The following is a 19,535-nucleotide window of genomic DNA, read 5'->3' as shown; positions in this document are numbered from 1 at the left end:
AAGAAATCAAGGAAGAAGGAAGAAACTCTCAAAACAAGCAAGGAGAAAGCCCGCCCCAACAAATCAACAGTTATGAGGATTTGAATACCGCAGAAAATAAATCTTCATTTAACAGCAAAGCAGATCTCCTAAACCAAACTTCTTCTCCGACTATTTTCAAAAGAACGAACACAATAGATCGCGAAGCTAAGACACCAATGTCCCAAGAACCAGAAGAGATGAAGGAGATGCAAGACAAAGGAAGTTGGAAGACCGTAGAGAAAAGAAAGAAAGCTACAACACCAATCTCGCCAAGAAAGACGAGGAGCCAGACAAGTAAAAATTAAGAAAATTGTAGGTCCGATAGACCAATTTGGTCTGAGTGGACGTTAACCACCATCATCATCATCATCATAATAAGTTAGATATGCATATTGTATGTGGTTATGTCATGATGATGTTGTTCATAAGATATGATGCTAATATGTTGGTTAAGATAGAGCAGGAGATGCAGACTATTAGAGCGAGGTTGCAACACTAGACTTTGGGGTAAGAGACTAGCAATTGCCCCAAAAGGTGCAAAGAGAAGCCAATAGGATTGTTAAATTGGAATTTTTGAATTGTAAAAAATATATTTTGGTTTGAAATAATAATTGTTGTATTAAAATTTAGTCGTTTACATTTACATATACTCTTAGTATGGATATCATTTGGAAATCATTTATCTAGGTCTTATATTTTCATTGTTATTTAATAGTTAAACCAAAAAACATAGTCTATGACCCAAAACAAAAAGACCAAATTAAATATTTTTAATATTCAACTAAAAAAATCTAGCCCATAATCCATTTTTTTAATCCAAATTAAATACTTTTGGAAGATCTTTGCCACAAATCAAAGAGTGTTTTTTTGGGGAGTCAGGATAGTTGGGATTTAAAAAACATTTAATTCATTAGAAATATAATTAATATTATAATAATAACTTTTACAATTTAATTAAAATCAAATGTAAAAACAAAGTATCTCATTACAAACATTTTTCTTTCCAATTTTTACCTAATATAATAAAAGATTAAACCATTTAAAAAGAAAAAGAAAAAAAAAAAAAAGGAATTTCTGTCATAAAAACATGTGAGTAAAGTGCACCCTGATGGCTTGTCTTTCACGTTCTCTTCCCCACTCTCACATTGGCTTGTCTTTCACGTTCTCTTCCCCACTCTCACATTGTAAGCCATGGCTGACTTGGTCATCTTGTAGAAGCTAGTTGATCCCTCTAATGATACTTGTGCTCATGATTCACACTATTAATTTTCTCCACAGGTCTTAAGATAGAGAACCCACAACATCTTTTTATTTACTTCTTAATATTCCTGTTTTTAAAGATTTTAATTTTAAATGATTTAAAAAAAAAAATCACTACACTTATTTAAAATCATGCATGAATATAACAATAATAACATAAAATATATACCAAATAGTTATTCACATTTAATATTGTTATTAAAACAATGTTTTATTAACATTTAATGAAATGAATGATTTTATCAATAATGTTGATGTGTGTGTTTGTTGTGCGGCTGGTGGTACATACAACAATGAAATATATTTTATCTGAGTAATTGTATTTAATGGAATATAATCGCTGCATGAATTAAGACCTTAAACAAATATGATGCATTATTGAGTGGTTTGGTTATTTTGAATTTTCTATTCGATAGAGTCGTATTGAATGGAGTATCGTTCGATGGTTGCTGTGAATAAACAACAGAGATGCCCAATCATAGGTCAGTGGTTACTTTAAATAAACAACAGAGATGCCCAACCATTGTTCAGTGGTTGCTTTGAATAAAGCATAGATTAGAATGGATCTAATCGCCCTTTGTATTTTTAATACTCTATGCAATTGAAAATGCAGGCGCGCTTTGTTCAGTGGTTGCTTTGAATAAACAATAGATTAGAATGGATCTAATCGCCCTTTGTATTTTTAATACTCTACGCAATTGAAAAAGCAGGCCCGCTCCCAACACCAGCGCTTCAAGCCTAAGGAACATTGAAGTCTACAACAAGTCCGAAGAGTCTACAGTGCACCATATCAGCCATATAAATATAGATTAAGCATGCCCTGTAAAATCTGCTTCTTATTACTCCAGTTCATTAGAATCTTTACCTATTCAGGGTTTCCAAATATAAATATAGATTAAGCATGCACTGTAAAATCTGCTTCTTATTACTCCAGTTCATTAGAATCTTTACTTATTCAGGGTTTCCAAAAGTCAGAAATGACGGGGACAAAGAGGAATTTTGTCTTCCTTGTAGTATCTTCCTGCTTTGTTTCCAGGGCATAATGCCATGTAACTCAGGAGCCTAGTCTCCTCAATCTTTTTTTGGAAATATAAACAGCCACCGATTATGTTAAAAAAAAAAAAAAAAACATGACCGAAAATGTTTGAGATAGGTGAAAGTCAATTTCTTTGGAGCATAATTAATGTACCTCTAGAACGCCATTTGTACTCTCTCCTTTTCTTAATGCCATTTGACTGTAGGAGATCAAGTATGTCAGACTCTCGAGCGATGCATGTGATTTCTCTTGGCAAGGATAACTGGCAGGCGTGGAAATTGGGGTGTAAGTAGTTGATCCCAGCAGATTAGATAAAGAAGTTGTAAGTTTCTGCATATATATAGAGTTAGCATTGGTATAAGTATTGAAAGCAATCTTTTTCTGTTGGCACCAAAATGCTACATGCACGTGGAATGTCTTCGGCCACAGCCACCCTGTCACGATTTATCGCCTCACCTGTTACGAGAGGGGTGAAGGGATTCACATTTTACACTAACCTCAATTTTCCATTAGTTTAGCACATAGCTCATTCCTATTCAAATTCATGTCCCTCCCTCGGATGAACTTTCCTGAACTGACTCTACATATTCACAGTCATTACAGGTTAGTGCTCAGTACCGTGTCTGCCCAGCCAAGAAAGATGAATAAGTTCGGTATATTATTATTTGTTCTATCTATAGAAATGATCAAAATAGAAGCAACGAGTAGATTCAGAGAGGTGCTAGACTCTTCTTTCCCTGGCAATGGCAATTTTGACTACAAAGATGCCCTCTCAAAGAGCATTACGTTCTTCGAGGGGCAGCGGTCGGGTGTTCTTCCACCAAATCAGAGATTGACATGGAGGAAAGATTCAGCCTTCACAGACGGATTCGACCAGAATGTATGGATATTTTTTAAAAACATACGAATAACTGTTTTAGCCTTTCATCTCAACCCTTCAACTGTTTTAGTTTTTCTTCAATGGGTACTAAATAAATCGAATGAATGCAGGTTGATTTGGTTGGACGATATTACGACGCAAGCGATAACGTAAAATTTGGGTTTCCAATGGCTTCTACTACTACCATGTTAGCCTGGAGCGTGTTGGAGTTCGGCAATGTAATGGGCCAGAAGATTGAAAATGCCAAAGCTGCGATTCATTGGGCTACGGACTATTTCCTCAAAGCTACCGTCCAACCGAACAAAATCTTCATGCAGGTATGACCGAATGAAAGCTATAGCCTGCCCCACTCAATCCAAGCATTCCGAAGAATATAACAGACAAGAAATGCATGAGTAAATGCTTATTGATTTGTGATTGCCAAGGTGGGTGTTCCCAACACTGATCACGATTGCTGGGAGCGACCAGAAGACATGGACACATCTCGTACTGTTTACAGCATCGACACCCAAAATCCAGGCTCCGATGTCGCTGGAGAAACTGCAGCAGCAATGGCTGCCGCGTCCATCGTTTTCTGAACATCCGACTTCTCTTATTCTCAAAGTCTTTTTCAAACTGCAACTCAGGTAAATTAAAATATGGGCGACTAATAAGCATCTAACGTAGAGCATTCACCTCCGATCAGGAACCTGTTATGATATGTTGACAGTACCTGTAATAGAAATGTTGTAGCCTCAGCAATGCCTGAAATTTGGATGAATATGTTTGCCCCGAGGCAGAAAAAAACACACTTTGTGCGTCTCATGACATTTGCAGCTCTTTGTTTGATTCGTAATACCTGATAATCCAAAAAATACGGCGACATCCCTGTCCTTTCGCATATTGCAGCCCGAATGCAGGGAAAGAATTTGTCTCTTCGGCAGAAGATAGAGCATCATGCCGAACAAACCTTCATTTCTTTGGCATATTGCGTACACAAAATAACTATTTCTCATGCTTCAATGGTCTGTTCGTATAGCTCTCGAAAAAATCATATTCACACAGTAAGGCCAAGTCTAGTTAACATATCTTCTGATTAGATCAGCATAGAGTTTACCTGTAACAGCGTAGACGATCAGCATAGCGTTTACCTGTAACAACGCAGAGGAAGGTTCAATATCTGAGAACACTAGGAAATCCCGGAACTACACTGATAGGAACTATTACCTATATGGGAACATAAGCACTTGTCGCTTACCATGGTTGGAGCGTGACTCCATCTGTACTGTCTCCTTGTCAGTGGGCTCTTCTAAAAAAGTAATGGAAAAACTACTCAAAGACAAACTAATAGAAGAACTGCTCTCTTATCTTTCAACAAACCATACCTATACCTACTGCCTACGCGCACTGTATGTATACGCTCGGCTCTTCCCCGCTAGAATAAGGCTCCTGCCCACTGCTCGAATGCACCGAATTAGGCTTCTGTGTTAGGGGTAAGGTTGTGCGTGTTTCAAGATCTCCACAGCTGAAGTGCTTGGATTTTGAGAGAGAATGGAAATTTACCATCTCTGCATTGAGAGGAAGGCATCCATCGATTTTTGGCGCCCATAACACAAATGGATACCATTCTGCCTGAAGGATGAAGACCATAACAGAAATACCTACCATTCCACTGAAGGATGAAGACCGTAACAGAAATTCCTACCATTTCGTCTAAAGGATGATGAAGACCATGACGAGTAATTGAAGGAGACCACGACGAGTATCTTGAAAATGCGTACAGATGTTAGTGGAAAGCAGACGGGTGGCGCTAAAAACCTGAAAATGCGTTACAGATGTCAGTGGAAAGCAGACTGGTGGCGCTAAAAACCTGTGCACAAATGTCAGACGGAGATCAAAAGTGTAGACGGTCCAGGTGTCAACGTGAGAAGCAAAAGGACGACGAAAGTCTCTTTCAAAGGAAGGCCTATCGGCCTAAAAATCGTCATACATGTATTGTATGTTTGGCATGCATGTATAATTAATTGTTGTTATATGCATGTCTACCATTCTATTGTTGTTATGGTTACATGCCTAATAAATTTTAGTTTTTCAATGCGGTTATATACACATGCGTTAGATAGTCATGTATGGTAGTAACTTGTTGTTATATGCATTGCGGTCATACATAATGTGATGAGTATGTTCATTGCATTTAAGATCTTGATGTTATGTGTATCATGCTAATCTGGATTGGCTTGTGTAGATGGTTGTGGTTATGAAATTCATGTATGAGTCAATATATTTGTGATATTTTGTCATACTAATCTAGACCTATTTGTGTAGATCCGATAACCTCCCCTAAGATATATTGAGGTATGAGTTTGATTATGTTGTCTATTTGGTTTATCTAACATGGTATGTTTATAGGTTGTTTGAATGTGTGATTAATTGTATGATATGAGTATATGTCTATAAGACTGCATGAAGGAATGATCTTGTTTTAATATGGTTGTACTAACACATTATGTGTTGAGACAATTGATATGCACTTGAGTGTAAGTGGGTGCTAGTTGTGGTATTATAATTAACTATTGTTAGTTGATTATGACATGGTTGTTAGTCTTGGTAAAGGTTGATTTCAAATTAATAGACAAGATGTCTTGATCTTTGGAACACGTGAATTACATGTGTGAACAATTGTAGGGCAACATGCTTAGTATTAGCATGACAAGGTAATAGTGGATTTGTTTGTATAGCTAACAACTGGGTGATGTGACAAGACATAATAAGACTCAATTGCAACAAAGTAAAAGGTAAAAGAAAAGAATTGGGTGAGAATTCGTTTGGCAAGGTTTGGAAACTACAATTTCAAACGAATGAGTGCTTTTCATGAATACAAGAAGTCTTCTTAACCTTGATTTTATCTGACATTACGTGGATGTAACACCCTCCTCCCACACCTACCCAAGTAACCGACCAACCAGGGTAAACATGTGACGAGAAGTTACTATGATATAATTCAACTTCCTATGTGTTAGTTAAGGAAGTGGAACCAATGGAACACATCACACAAACCTTCCACATCAGCAACAAAACTCCCAGGAGCCATCCCAACCACTCAAGTAACCAGCCTCTGAGACCAACTAAAGTTTTAGTGCATCAAACCCCTGGACGCTCCCTTGATATGGACAAGGGTGCGTCTGGGAGGCTATGGACGCTCCCACAACAAGGGCAAGGGAGCTTTTGGGGACTTTTTTCCCCAATGCTATGCTTGTGTCTCTGGGATATGTGCCACTTTTTCAGGCTTAGAGCCCTAGTCACTGCCCAGAACTCAATGACACCTTCATTAATGAAATTTCACAGTGGAACAAAGATATATTTGCAAAAACATCAACAAGTACCAGACTGGACCCCTACTAGCCATGCCAAGCATTTCGTCAAACTTATCACGAATATGAAATCTACAGGTCTTAACAACAAAACTGAGCATAGGGGTCTCATACTTATCCGAGAATCGTTACGAAGCATTGATGAATCAACACATTAACTACAATTTCATCTATTAGGCCATAGACACATTGTTCATTCATTTACCAAACAAAATATGATGAGAGCCATACATGATCACTATCATAAAACATGTTCATAACCAACATATAACCAACAACATAAAAATGATAAAACAACCATCAAGATAACATAATAACAAGTACACTTACCCATCAATTACAAGAGGAAAAGAGCTCTTATTAACATATGCAAAATGCAGCCAAGTCTGGGACTACCACGTACCACCTGACCATAGACATGGCTGAGCCAAATCTCTCTTCGACCAGCCAACCCCGTGCCATATTCCAAGCATGAATGTGGGATCTCACAAAACAAATTAATCAAAACGATTTAGGGCGTCAAGAGGCCAAACCACCTCAACCCTCAACTAGTGATTCCACCTCATGGTTGGACATCACTAACCATCACCAGATTAGTCTCTACCCAAGTTGTCCAGCGCTCCAGAGAGTTTGTTCCAACCAAGGTTCCAGGACTAGTAACTCAACCCACAGCTATTGTCGGGCTCCATAGCATTTGTCTAACCAAGGCTCTAGGACTAATAACTCAACCCACCATTGCTATTGGGATCCAGAGCGTTTTTCCAACAAAGGCTCCAGGACTAGTAATTCAACCCACCAAGGGCTCCAGAGTGTTTGTCCAACTAAGGCTCCGGTAATAACTCAACCCCAAGTTGTTACAGGGCTCCAGAGTGTTTGTCCAAGGCTCCAGGACCAATAACTCAACCAAAGCCGTTACAGGGCTTCTAGAGCGTTTGTCCAACCAAGGCTCCAAGAACTAATAACTCGACCCACATCCAAAGGAACATGAGAACCAACCAGAAAAAGAAAAAGAAAAAAGTAAAACCCACAACACCAGGTTGTCCAGGAAATGGAAAGGCTAGGCAAATCCACTGTCAATCTAGGCAATCCTCCATGCCCAATGACAAATCATAACCAAAAAACCACATGCATGTTCCATGCATGCCCAAAACTAGCAAGGAAATAATACATGCAACTCGATACCTGCAAACATAGCCTGTTGTAGTTGTTGATCACGGTGTCCTCTTTGTCATAGGCATATTTGGGCACATCAACCCCAAACTCATATGTCGATGATATTAGGGCTCATCAACCCCTAAAAGAGTTGTTTTATACCCTAAAGAAGCTTAGTCATCTGAATGCCTCATTCCCCAAAAGTTCCATCTCAGAAATCATCCAGAAAGTGCCTAAACTGAACCATATCTGAAAGCCATGTGTTAGGGTGAGATGCATCTCACTTGCTACACTGTCTAAGTGAGATGCATCGCAGTTTGGCCCTTTAGTAAGTGCGATGGGTGAGGTTGGACAAAATTCCGGGACAGTTTGTTAGTTGGTTGCTCATGGAATCTTCTAGAAACTTCTCCTGTGCCACTTGCCTCTCTGAATTCGCCCAAGGATGACCAAGGGAACTAGGAAACCATCTCCAATTCCCCTCTCTTGTGGAACTAATTTCAACAAATGGAATGGCATTCATCATCCCCATTGATGACTCACCCTCTTGCAATCATCTATAAAAGGATCTCCCATCTAAGAGATCAGAAGGCTGAATTATTCTGAGTTGTAAGGAAGTGCTGCTAGTTTCAATATTGAGGTGTGAGCATTGTGTTATTGTTGGTGTGTTCTTGCTAATTCATGAGGTGAAGAAGGATTGAAGCTGGGAGGATGGCGCTGGATCAGACTTCTTATGGGTTGTAATTCTCCTTGATATCAATAAAGTTCTTCAAGATTTTTCCCAATTGATTGTGTTAACTGTAAATGCATTCATTTGTTTATCATATTTCTGATTCTATGATGTTTATGTTGTGATGGATCATTATGCTTTGACAGGTCTTTGTTTCTGTAGCTGTGCAGGTACTCTCCAAGCGTGTTAAGTACGAGGAGGAGTTACGGGATCAACCAAAGGAGAGGGAGATCAAGCGAGGATTCAAGCGAAAGTTACAGGTTGGTCTTTCATAATCTCTTTCTTATCTGTCACTCATAGGAAAGATATTGAATTACTTTAACTGTTGTTTCTAGGTTAGCTACCAAACCTAGAGGGTTAGTCATTTGACAAGACACTAATTTTCCCAAAAACAAATTGGCGACTCCGTTGGGGAATGATGATTGTTTGTTGCTATTTGTTGTTCTATGTTGAATTATATAAACTATAGACAGAGTTTGAAGCTAGCCAGGAAGCTTTCGAACCACTCTTGTTATGCAATTGCGTAGTAGATAAATGTTGCTTCAGTCAATCTCTAGTTTAGTTTATGAATTAAACATTTGACTTGAAAACACATCTAGATGCCCTTTTGGTAGCTCAGTAACCTCTTAGGACATTCTATCATACTTTGTTTATCATTTTTCATCAAAACCAAGCTTGATCCATTGAAAACTATTGCAAATTTGAGCCAAAACCACTTTCAGAAGTGCTCCCTGACCATCTCACTGTCTTCCACTGTGACTTGATATGCATCTCACTTCCCGAGTGAGAAAAGTGCAATGCATCACTGAAGCCAACTTACATCACTTAGATCAGCCTCAATTTACATTAGGATTGGTGAATGTTTTTGTGTGTTTGTTTTTCATTTATAATCCATTATCAAAAGTAGTTATAATCGATTTGTCATTTTCGATAGAAAAAGTGTCGTAAAGTCTTCAATTTTCATCAAAAAAGTGAAGTGTCGCAAAATCCTCCTCCATAGCTTATCGATTAAACTATTTTGATGCATTTTATTTGATTTGAGTTTGTTCAAAGTGTCGAAAAGATATTTCTCCAAATTTGAAAGTGTTGTTTTGAGTCTTCCTTTCCCTCTTTGAAGAAAAATTGTCGAAAATTGTCATTTTGAGTGAAACATTTTGAGTCATTGCTACATTTAGTTTTCCTTTTTGAATCATTCACATTAAGGAGAGTTGAAAACAAATACATGCATTTGCATTTAGCATTTTGTTTTGTGTGCAAAAATATGATTTAAGGAAATTGCATTAGTGAGTGCTCTTTGTTGTTTGCTTTAAAAGTGCTTCTATGCTCTATCCCTTGTAGTTAGGATTTTCATTGGTCAAATAAACGAAAAGATTGCTTATCATTGTAGATTGCATCTTTAGGAATTTCAGATCACATTTCACGGTGAACCATCAAAGGCAAACTTTTAAGAAAGATCAACTTTAAAATGAACTTCAATGAACTTAACAACGCTTTGGAATCTAACACAACACATTTAGAGGTCTAGGCTAGAGACGTGTTTCGACGTCGTTAAACCTAGTGGCTATCGTTTTCATTGAAGGTTGGGTGATTCCTCCTCTTTGATACGACAAGTGCTAGCACGGATTTATGCTCCCCGTACCGTCACGTATATATTGGGAGACCACAATAGGCTTAAATCCTTTATCCATAGGAAACCGAGTCTGCCGCCTTATCGATCGCAATGCACTGAACACAGCATTCGGGAAGATTGACTGTCGTACATAAGTCCTTGGTAATTTCTCTTTAATTTATCACCAAGGTGTATATTGCAGTTTTGCGATTGGTCTGGTAAATCTTTTTGTCTAGATTCTCCAGAGTAGTCACTTTCGTTCCTTTTCGACTCTCTAAAAGAAAAGGTCCATCTGAGCACTTGTCCTTTCAGGCTCATTAAAAATCGAAGGTGACTAGAGTCATATTTAGCTTTTTCTCGACTCTTTAAAACTGAAAAAGCAAAGTTGCGTCTAAAGTGTCGTTAAAATTAATTGACCGTGAATAACATCCCTATTCCTTAGTTGATCTTAGGTTGAAACATATGGCGGCATAGCCGGAGTCCACCGATCAAGGGATTCCTTTTGATGGGAATCCTAGTCCTTTTCCTTCTTTCGGAAATATTGGTGCTCCTTATATGGCTACATTGTCCCTTCCGGGATTTACCATTGGCTTGCTAGTATGGTTTTTTTCAACCTCCTTGGTTCAAAATGTCGTGTTTTCTCCGTAATCAAGTACGCCTCCAACTGGACAAAATCAACCTCCAGTTGATCCTAAAGTTGACCCTTTGCCTTCTTCCTCGTTTGTTTCTTCCTCTTCGCCTGGTGAAAGTGTTGGTACTAGTAACCAGGTGGCTAAGAAGAAGAAGAAGCAAATTCAACAGAGGGGCAACCAAGCAACCATTGCTCTGAATGCAACCGCTGATGAGAAACCATCCATTAAGCCACACAAAGTTCGATATCCATGCAAAATTTGTGCGGGAGACCATCTTCTTTGAAATTGTCCTGATATTCCTCGGATCTTGGAAGAATGGTGTTCTCATTCACATCATCCCGTGTCATCAACCTCTGAAGACCATGTTGGTGACATACCATCAACTAGTGATAGTAAAGTTCATGGAAAGAAAGGAAAAGTTAAGTTTCCATGTAGGTTATGTGAAGGGAATCACCCCATTCACCTTTGTCCCTATCTGGATGAAGCCAAGAAAGTGTTGGATAACCGTCCTACTTCACCGCAGCGACTTCCATCTGGTTACAGGAAACTCTCCCTAAATCCTTCACTAGTTGATGAACCGACTGACCAAAATCAACCATTGGTTGAACCCACTCTCTCTGAAAGTGAATCCTATGAGTCTATACCTAGCGACCAAAATCAACAGGTCGAGGTAACTGTTGACCCGATTTCACCTTCAATAAATTGTACCTTTTTCCAAAGAGAGTGAACACCATACCACTCAGGTTCTTTTTGTTTCTTTAGATTCAGATGAGCTTGGGGGCAATCTGCCTGTTCCATCAAGACAGGAGGAAAATCCTCCAGTAACTCAAGGGGTTAATTCTCCCGTTTCTACGGTACCCCCTCCAAGTAGTCTAGTCACTTCCTTTGATTGGAATCAACTGGTAGGATCCCGCCTTCCTTCTTATGTGCCTTTCCAGATCACAGTACAAGTTTGTAAAATGATTGTATTTGGCACTATTATAGATGAAGGTGCATCAGTGAGTATCCTTTCCTTAACTACTTGGCAAGCGCTTAGTTCGCCACCGCTTGTGCTGGTTACACAGAACCTGTTGGGCTTTAACAGAGGAACCAGTCGACTGTTAGGGATCCTCCCTCAGTTACCTATTACTTTGGGAGGAAAAATAATTTATCTGAACATGATGGTAGTCCCAAGCCTATTAGATTACAATTTACTTCTTGGGTGCGACTATGTTTATGACATGGGAGCTATTGTTTCAACACTCTTTCGAGTGATTTGTTTCCCGCATGAAGGCAAAATTATCACCGTTGACCAACTTTCATTCCCAGTCCAAATAGAGCTCCTAGTCAACCATCATCCCTAAATGGTCCATTTATACCAATGGTATCATCCTCGCCACGGGTTAATTATGTGGCAACCTGTTCCATACATACATCAACTGACGACCAATTCAGTGATGTTGTACATCATGTACCAAGGGCATTAGAACCAGATCTCTCCTTCACGATTGTGATCAAGGAGCACGAGGATAGTTCGTTTCATTGTGTCAACCTCGTTAAAAAATGAAACAAGGGTCCTATGAGGATAGTTCTTTTACTGTGTCAACCTCGTTAAAAAATGAAACAGGTCCATGAGGATAGTTCTTTTACTGTGTCAACCTCATTAAAAAAATGAAACAGCTCTTGTGAGGACAGTTCCTGATCTTGTGTCAACCTCGTTAAAAAATGAAATTAAGAAAAATGAGGATAGTTCCTGGTCTTGTGTCAACCTCGTTAAAAAATAAAACAAGGAATCTGAGGATAGTTCCTTGTCTTGTGTCAACCTCGTTAAAAAATGAAACCAAGGTCCCCTGGAGCAAGTTCCAAGTTGAGTCTCTGATTAGATCTCATAAAATCCCAATCGATTCTTTCACCTGATCTCGTAAAAGAACCTTCATTCCATCACCACTATCTCTTTTATCAGATGAGCCTTGGTAAAGTTAAGTTTCCCTGTAGGTTATGTGAAGGGAATCACCCCATTCACCTTTGTCTATCTGGACGAAGCCAAGGAGGTGTTGGATAACCATCCTGCTTCATCGTAGTGACTTCCATCTGGTTATAGGAGACTCTCCCTTTCATCATGCTGGGAGCATGTAAACCAATTCAAACATAATTTTTCATTTCAAGCTTGCGTAAACATGAAACTGAATCCAAGCATAGTTCCCCATGGTTCAAGCTTGCGAAAAAATGAACCCATTTCCATTTTAACCTTTGTGATTGCCATTTTATCAACCTCTTTCGTCAGATGAGCCTTGGTTGTTTCATCCATCCGGGCTGCGATATACGCTTTCACTTGGTTGTTTCACCCTTTTTGAGGAACAACTGCAATGCGTGGTCTTATTAGCCAGCCTCTTCACTTCAATCAATATGTTTTGAGAAGTTCCAACATCACCGGAACCAATTACTACCTTAGACACCACTCGTTCCTCAAAGTAGAGTCCTCTTTAAACTCTTTTCAGACTCTTTAAACATGAAAAGATAGTCGAACGCTTGTCTCTTCCAGCTCATTAAAGTATTGGAAACGACATCCCTCTTGTATTATTTTATCCTTTTTCGGACCTGATGGATTACTTTACGAAAAAGAACTTATGGAGTTTTCTTTTCGTCCCTTTTGAAACTCTCTAAACATGAAAAGGACCAAGTTATCCTTGTCGTTAAACTCGTTAAAATAATAGCGACAAACCTGTCCATCTAGACGAGACTGAGTTTTCTTGTCGCTAGACTCGTTAAAACATCAAATAGTGACCGGTTTGCCCGAAGGGCAAATTATAGAACAAACATATGTTATCCTCCTCAAGCTTGATAAAAAATAAAGAGCTACTGGTCAGCAATGACTGGGGAAAAAGGGAAAAATCTTGAAAAATTTATGGTAGCAAGTCGCTCTTGAACATGACACTTTCACTTCATCTCCGTGGTCGAGTTGGGTTGGGTTATTCCGTTCACCGGTCATCATACCATTAGTCTTTCATACCATCCATCTTTTTGGGTTAACGCTACCAATTCATCTTAGTGTCGTCGATATGTTCAAGAGAAGTCATCCAGTTAAGAAGTCATCCAGTTAAAGTCTCATACACTGCAATACCTCCAACCTTCATTTTTCATGACCACCATTCCTGGATCTTGTGTCGTCAGTTCATTTTCACCTCCAGAAATCATTTGCTTCGTTTCGTGTTGTAGATGTGGGATACATCAAGGCCCTCCTACGACGAGTCGCTTCTTGTCGACATCAGCTCATTATCCAAGAAGTTGACTTAGAAACACCCTTCCAGTGCTTTGAAGCTTGTTTACATCAATGGAAATTTTCTCTCTTTCGGCGACAGGTTGACATCAATGGCCTTTGACCGAAAGATTTTGCATGGTGTTCGACATCAGATCATGTATTCACACCACGTGAAATGTACTATAGTACCTTGAGGATCATTATCATTATCGATGATCCCTCTCACGTCTGTTAACAGCTCACATCATTGGCTGGTAATTAGGCGATGTCTTTCCATGTTTGACCTCAGAACATCTCTTCACATGGTTTGACTTGTACATCGAGTGAAGATTGAATGAGTTTGAAGACCCCGGATCTAGTTTCATCCATCCGGGCTGTGATATATTCAGGGATACAAAAACATCAAATGTACAAAGGCTCTACACAGATGGTCATCCTAATCATGGATTATGACTCTATATCTGTAGAATCACAAGTCTTTATCTGCAGACGATTATCTAATCTATGTATATGAAATGAAAATTTATAAAACTGAGCATGGGAATGCCTCCCTCAGCTAGTTCATGAAAAATCATATTATCATGATGTATTGTATTGTAATTTATGTAGGTCACCTTCCAGTTCGAAACTTCCGATCCTCATGATAAAGCATTTCACTCGACATGAACATTTACGACCTCATGCTTTAGGGGGCAACTGTTATAGACATATTTGGGCACATCAACCCCAAACTCATATGTTGATGATATTAGGGCTCATCAACCCCTAAAAGAGTTGTTTTATACCCTAAAGAAGCTTAGTCATCTGAATGCCTCATTCCCCAAAATTTCCATCTCAGAATCATCCAGAAAGTGCCTAAACTGAACCATATCTGAAAGCCCTATGTTAGGGTGAGATGCATCTCACCTGCTACACTGTCTAAGTGAGATGCATCGCAGTTTGGCCCTTTAGTAAGTGTGATGGGTGAGGTTGGACAAAATTTCGGGACAGTTTGTTAGTTGGTTACTCATGGAATCTTCTAGAAACTTCTCCTGTGCCGCTTGCCTCTTTGAATTCACCCAAGGATAACTAAGGGAACTAGGAAACCATCTCCAATTCCCCTCTCTTGTGGAACTAATTTCAACAAATGGAATGGCATTTCATCATCCCCATTGATGACTCACCCTCTTGCAATCATCTATAAAAGGATCTCCCATCTAAGAGGTCAGAAGGCTGAATTATTCTGAGTTGTAAGGAAATATTGCTAGTTTCAGTATTGAGGTGTGAGCATTGTGTTATTGTTGGTGTGTTCTTGTTGATTCATGAGGTGAAGAAGGCTTGAAGCTAGGAGGATGGCACTGGATCAGACTTCTTATGGGTCGTAATTCTCCTTTATATCAATAAAGTTCTTCAAGATTTTTTCCAATTGATTGTGTTAATTGTAATTGCATTCATTTGTTTATCATATTTCTGATTCTATGATGTTTATGCTGTGATGGATCATTATGCCTTGACAGTTCTTTGTTTCTGTAGCTATGCAGGTACTCTCCAAGCGTGTTAAGTATGGGGGGGAGTTACAAGATCAACGAAAGGAGAAGGAGATCAAGCGAGGATTCAAGTGAAAGTTACAGTAATCTCTTTCTTATCTATCACTCATAGGAAAGATATTGAATTGCTTTAACTATTGTTTCTAGGTTAGCTACCAAAGCTAGAGGGTTAGTCGTTTGATAAGACACTAATTTTCCCGGAAACACTCTTGCGCTTTCCTGCTCTTCCTTTGCCTTCTTGCTCCAAATTCCAAGTATGCCACACTCCTCCAAGAGTGCTCCAAGAAAACTCTAAGTGTCCAAGAGTATGAGAGAGAGAGAATAGAAGAGAGCTCCACCAAAACTTGTTAAAAAAACTTGCCAACTGATCCTCATAATCCTTTGTACCAATGATGCCTTTGTTTTCTTCAATTTCCTCCTCACATGCACCCTATGACCTTTCACCTTCCATTTCTCCTAATTTCCTTTATTTTCATAAATAAAATGCCAATAAATGCTTCGTGGCTTTCTAAAGCCTTTTCCATTGCCTTTGCCAATTTCCTTAGCCATAATAAATTGAAGTGACACCCCATTAGGATGATTTTTCCCACTATTCAACTTGGAATTCATGCCCCATGACTTTGTTCTTATATTTTATATTTACATGTATTTTTAACCAGGGTTGTTACAGTGGATATGTGCTAGATTCATGAACACGTATTTGACAGGTATATTAGCTAGTTTCTAGTTATAGCTGGATCCGTTAAGGGAATTGGAGTCCCTTGGGAGATGGCATGGATGTGTTCAGTTACAAGGCATCATGATTAGCACAACAAGGTAAGGTAGTTGATATATTGTTACGTTTATTTATACACTCATAGTTATGTGTTTATGGTAGTATGATGCATGGAATTGCATGGCAAAAAAGGCTGCAATGAAATCTTGAAGAAGGATAAGGTTGAGCTTTCCCTTGGAAGCATTAGGAACCCATGGGGATTGAGTCACGGTGCTTGTTTCTAGTCTTGTGCTTTCGGTGCTTTGTGATTTTTTTGCGCTTGATTTTTAGTTTTGTTTACGTCTAGTGCATGGCCATGCCACTTTGTTTGTGGTGTCGTATTTCTATTGGCTTTCATGGTTTTCTTCTTATTGGCTTTCTTGTTCTTGCCTTTTACATTTTGAGGGTTTTGGGAATTGGTTGGGGAATGAGGAAAGTAATGGAGCTCGGGGAGAACTAAATAAAACCCCAACAGGTAATGTAAGACCCAGATGAGGCTCAGTTCATGTATAAGGGCAACTGAAGGCAAGAGTATGGCAGTTGGTTAAGCTAGTAGGGTCCACTGGGATAAATGGACGGTGGCAAGAAAATCATGAGGAAGGTAATCAGGACAGGTAAAGTGAATGGATTTGAGGCGTCAAATACCTTGCCTATGTTGGGGACTATTGTTCTTAATGTTGTGCATGTGATGCATGGATAACGAGAGTTTTCTTAACCTAGACCTTATGATATCTGGTAATTATGTTGTGATCATGATTATGTTAATGTCTATATTTATATACATGGATATATGTAAGTCATTGACTGGCAAGCTGTCAGGGATCATGATTGTTTTATGCTAATGTCTATATATGTATATATGTATGTACGCATATTGTTGTCTGACAGGATCGTTAGGTATCTTGCTCGTTGAGGAATGATTGCTTATGCACGTGAATGGCATGAAGAGGTTCTTGGTTTAGGAGGAATAAAGTGGGAAGAGTAGCCCTGACAGATCTATGAGGTTAGTATAATGTGGATATGAATTGATATTGTGTGATTGTACTATGTCTATGTTTATGTTATGGACATGTAATGCTGAGGGATACATCAACGAAATGAAAGCAATGTGATTTGCTGCATGTTGGAACAAGCATTAACAGTGGAAAGACACTAGAAGCAAGGTTTCTTGGTAGAGTCAATTCATGGTCTCTGGATGTGCAGTACTATTGTTGTATATATGTTATACATGTTGGATGTGTGGCGTTGTTTACATATGGTGTTGTGGATATGTTTGATATGTGGTGTTGTGTATTCATTGTGTTGTACTCTGTGTACAAATATGTATTATGTTGTACACCAAGTGTAGGTGTATGTATTATGTTGTGTTGTACACCAGGTGTAGGTGTATGTGTTGTGTTGTATATCGGGTGTAGGTGTATGTATTGTATGTCGAGTGTAGGTGCATGTATTGCATGGTGTTGTATGCCATGTGTAGATGTATGCATTGTGATGTACATTGTGTGTGCGTATGTGATTGAAGAGAAGAGAAGTATTGGGTGCTTTTTAGGCTCGGTGAGGGTACCGAAATAACAAAGGCAGGAGCAAAGAACCGATTAAAGGATAAGTATTGGTATTTTATTTCAGTTTTATTATGCATGTGATCTAAGACTCTGGTTTATGATGGTTACACGTGATCTATGACACTAACTAATGATGGTTACATATGATCTATGACGCTAACTTATGATGGTTACATGTGATTTATGATGGTTTCATTTTAAGCTAACAGGGTGTGATATGTTTATACGTGATGATTTGATTAAACAACTAGTTTGACTTATTATGGTAGGAAGTAAACAAGATTACAAGTGTACCTTGTTGACGAGCTACCAATGAGGTATGATTTGAATTTATTTCAATTCATTTTGAATATAATGACAATTATGTGCTTGGTACAGGAAAACATGGAAAATGCCTGGTTTGGGTGGTTGGAACTGACTGCAAGCATGTTAGCAACAACACTGAAAGGAATTGGAATAGGCAACAGTATGTTGGTAAAGCACTTTAGGAGCAGGGCCATTGTGGGACACTAGTACCCAATAGTGTCCATTGATTTCCATAAGCATGCTATGACTGGTATGATGGTTTTGAGGCAGGGATATGCCTTGGTTTTTGGACCTTCTGATGCAAGGAAACCTTGCGAAGGGAGGGATCACCTAAGGGACTGCATAGTAGAGAAGGGGATGCATGCAGAACTTGGAAGGTGTGCGATTGCATGGAAGGGGTTGAACGGATTGCCCAAGGGGCTGTGTAGTATAGAATGGAAGGTCAGGGAATACATTGATTTTGGTCATTAACATTGCCAGATGGAATCAAATGCACATTTGGAGTGTGCCCTCGAACAATGAGTCGGTAACTATTTGCTGAGGGGACAAGTAGCGCAAGGATCATAACGCTAGACATTGGATGTAGGTTGACCTTGGCAGTGGATTATGGACCCTTGGGAAGGAGATACATCCTGGTATTACTTTTGAGGGTGGAGGTGTGAGCCTCTGGATTCCCTTTTTGCAGATGCAGGGATCATATCCTTTTACTTGCTAGTTAAGTAAATTTGCATATGTATATGTGTATATTATTGTAAATAATGTATCGAGTTGTGTTATAAAGCTCCATAAACATTATGATTGTTTGTTGGTTGAAGCAAATGTGCATGAGTGTATATGTGGTTGTTATTGTAAAAACTGTAATGAGTTGTGTTATAAAGCATCCTGTAAATGATATGATTATCATGTTTTCAGCAGGATGTCATTGTAAATACTACAACGAGTTGAGTTATAAAGCTCCATGGGCAGTATGTTTTGGTTTTCAATAGTTTCGCTGGTTGTAGATGTCATAGAACACCGAGGATGGTGCTCCCCAAGGGGGAGGGTTCTGTAACGACCCCGATTAAAAATCCATGTAATAAAGTTAATAAAAGCAAAATAAGACCAAGGTCATGGGACAAGTATTCTAAGCTGATTATTGGGAAAAACATCCTAGCGGTGTTCATTTGGTTTATTATGGCTAAAGGAAATTGGCAAAGGCATTGACTAAGGCAAAGAGGCATTAGTTGGCATTTTATTTATGAAAATAATGGAAAATAGGAGAAAAGGAAGGTGAAAGGTCACATAATTGCATGTGAGGAAAAATGAAGGAAAATGAAGAAATTAGAGGCTTCAATGATAAAAAGGCTTATGAAGATCAGTTCATGGCTTTTGTTAGTTTAACCTTTTGTCAGTTTAGTTTTGGAGCTCTCTCTCTCTCTCATATTCTTGTACACTTAGAGCATTCTTGGAGCACTCTAGCATTGGAGAAAGGAAAGCAAAGGA

At 38.9% G+C, this 19,535-nt stretch overlaps 1 pseudogene; it reads left to right on the top strand.

The window, feature by feature from the left end:
- The first annotated feature begins 2,999 nt into the window (after window positions 1-2,999).
- LOC149160909 (endoglucanase 1 pseudogene) lies at window positions 3,000-3,775 on the top strand (annotated as a pseudogene).
- Window positions 3,776-19,535: the final 15,760 nt, after the last annotated feature.

Source organism: Pinus tabuliformis, chromosome 5_2, assembly GCF_031772625.1.
Source record: "Pinus tabuliformis cultivar Carrire ecotype Pingquan chromosome 5_2, CPIR1, whole genome shotgun sequence".
In the NCBI taxonomy this organism is placed as follows: domain Eukaryota; kingdom Viridiplantae; phylum Streptophyta; class Pinopsida; order Pinales; family Pinaceae; genus Pinus; species Pinus tabuliformis.
Note: the sequence above shows the minus strand (reverse complement) of the source record. Positions and strands in the feature narration are given on the sequence as shown.